At 35.2% G+C, this 2,959-nt stretch overlaps 1 pseudogene; it reads right to left on the minus strand.

Moving 5' to 3' along the window:
- Positions 1-597: 597 nt before the first annotated feature.
- Positions 598-1,362, minus strand: LOC109449686 (AN1-type zinc finger protein 1; annotated as a pseudogene).
- Between the last annotated feature and the right edge of the window lie 1,597 nt (positions 1,363-2,959).

The following is a 2,959-nucleotide window of genomic DNA, read 5'->3' on the forward strand; positions in this document are numbered from 1 at the left end:
CTATTCCTCCTATATAGTAGTATTTTGTTGAGAATAGATGGAATACATCTGTTGGAAGAATTAATTTTAATATGTCAGTAAAATGTAGTTACTTTTGGCATGTATTTTGCTTCAGCAATATATAAAGAGACTGTAATGAAGTTGAGCTACTTCATCTTTCTTCTCACTTGTAATACATTCATACAAAAAAATAAAACATAAAAGTGAATCCCACTGGAGGAGGACCTTTAACAGAGATAATGCCCCAAAGCAGTTTGAAGAGGTGACACCAAAAAAACCATTTCCCCTTTCTAGGTCTGAGATTCCTCATCCAAAAACTTTGAATAGTGAATGAGATGATGTCTAACTTTCTAATATACATATATAATATATATACATATATATTATGTATAATATGTACATATATATAATACGTATTATATATTATAACATAATATATATTAGGAATATATATATTAGAAATTTATAATATGTATATGTAATATATATATTATATATAATATATATATATATATATATATATCATATTTGCAGTAAAAGAAACCAACTTAACATAGAATTTTCCTTGTGATTTCTGGTTTGAATCCTTGAGTGAAACTATTTGAAATAAGAATCAACATTTTTTGAAAACTGTTCTTCATCATTAAGCTATTCCAAGATAACATTTCCACCGTTATAGGAAGGACAACCCTCCTTAGCAATCCATTTTTCCAAAGTATGATCCAAGAGTAGGGCCTCTCCTGAAGTCATGTGATACAACCTTAATTTCTTAGCTGTTAGTCTGTTATTGTCATTTTTTTAAGACTGGCTAAAGGAGCTGCAAAGTCGATGACCTTCCCAATGCTCCATCGGTGGCAGAACATTGGTTCATTCTTCTCTTTGCCCGGTGTGGCAATGACTTTTCTCCATCAGCATGTATCTTCAATTTCATCAATTCTACCTTTGCAGCTGTTTCACTATTTTTGCACCCTTCCATTGCCTATTTGCTGTCTATCCTGTCTTGGAATCAATAATGTCTTTAAGAAGTTTCTGAGTGGCAGCCGCACAAGGTTTAGCGGTTTCGTTTTTCACATTCATGAGCTGACAGATGATGGTGTCTCAGGCAAAAATTCTTCTCACAATAGGACATATAACTGGCACAAGCTCTCTTTCAGCACAGTCCTTGAATGAGCATGGATGAGATGAATGCATATCTGACATCAGTTTCTCATTGATTACCATCACCTCAGGGCAGCTATGTGACGCTCTGCTTTTGTGTTCAAGGCAAACTATTCCCAAACAAGCATCACATACAAATGGAAGAAAACCTTGCTGCTGGCAATGCTCCACCGGGCAGTGCTGCCCAACTTCCAACTCAACCATTTCCCAGTGCTGCGAGGGGTGGAGTGGGGCAGAGGGCAAAAGTAAAGGGTTTTGTTTTGTGTTTTTTTAATATACGGCAGATCTAGTCTTAAACAACTTAGAAAATATCCAGAGAAAATTTTTCTTTTTGTGATGCCTCTCAACACCAAAGGCATGTCCACTAATAAAAGGAAAAGTTATTGACCAGGTGATAAAATACTATCAACATTTTAAAAATGATAAATTCTACCATATGATCCAGCAATCCCTCTCCTGGGCATCTACCCCAAAAGTCTGGAAACTTTTGTCCATAAAATATATGACTACAATGTTCATTGCAGCTTTATTTATGGTGGCCAAGACATGGAAACAACCAAGGTGTCCTTCAATAGATGATTGGATAAAGAAGATGTGGTATATGCTTATATACACAATGGAATACTACTCTGCCGTAAGAAAAGATGAAATACTGCCATTTGCGACAACAGGGATGGGCCTTGAGATTATTATTCTAAGCGAAATAAGTCAGACAGAAAAAGTCAAGAACAATGTGATTTCACTGATATGTGGGATATAAAACTGAAAGCAACAAAGGAACAAGACAAACAACTAAAGAAACAAAAACTCAGACACAGACAACAGTTTAGTGGTTACCAGAGGGTAAGGGGGGAGGGAGATGATAGAAGAAGGTAAAGGGGAGCAAACATATGGTGATGGAAGGAGAACTGACGGGGTGGTGAATGCACAATGTGAGATATAGATGATATATTACAGAATTGTACACTTAAAACCTATGTAATTTTACTAACCATTGTCACCCCCAATAAATTTAATTTTATGAAAAGATAAATTCTTTCTACCATAGAGAAAATACTATGTCATGATATTCAGTCAGTAGAGAATGTTAACTTTGGAGAAAATGTATTTTTCTTTGTTCTTAGTTTTTAAACTATAGACTATAATATGGACCATGAAAGGAAGAAAATACAAGCTGTACTTATAAAAGGATTATAGTAAATAAATTGTAAGGAAGATCCATTTTTTATAATGGTGGTGTGAGGAGCTCTGCAGACCCTCTCCCCAGTAAAACAACAAAAACTGGCCAAAGTGATTTTAAAATATCACTTAAAGTTGCTTATTTATGGAAATTGTCCAAAGAATACTTTGGGCAAATCAGGAAATGCTACTTTCATTTTCCTTTCATAGATGTTACTCCCCAACAATTTTTTTTCTATTTCTATCTCTATTTCTGTGTCTGCTTCCAGGAGAACTCAAACTATATCAGTTGGCACCAGAGGTAATTCAAACTAGTAGGTGGTAAAATGGAATTTGTGGACCAGATCATTCAGTGTCTGGTCAACAATGAGACTCCACCTCCAAGGGCAAACCATGCTCAGTTGACCCCTTGCATTAGATGGCCATCCAATTGTTAAAATTTTCATTGATGGTGATCTGGGTTGGCCTGCCTGTGGAGGGGAATTCCGTGACAAGCTGCCATAATGAAGGAGTTAAAACTATAGGAAAAAAAATGATAAATTCAAGGATATTAGGATTGGATGATTGTTACTAAATCAAAGGCTTTATATTTAAAAACTGAGCGCAGTAAACAGAAAATTGA

This window comes from Rhinolophus sinicus, linkage group LG03, assembly GCF_036562045.2.
Source record: "Rhinolophus sinicus isolate RSC01 linkage group LG03, ASM3656204v1, whole genome shotgun sequence".
NCBI lineage: Eukaryota > Metazoa > Chordata > Mammalia > Chiroptera > Rhinolophidae > Rhinolophus > Rhinolophus sinicus.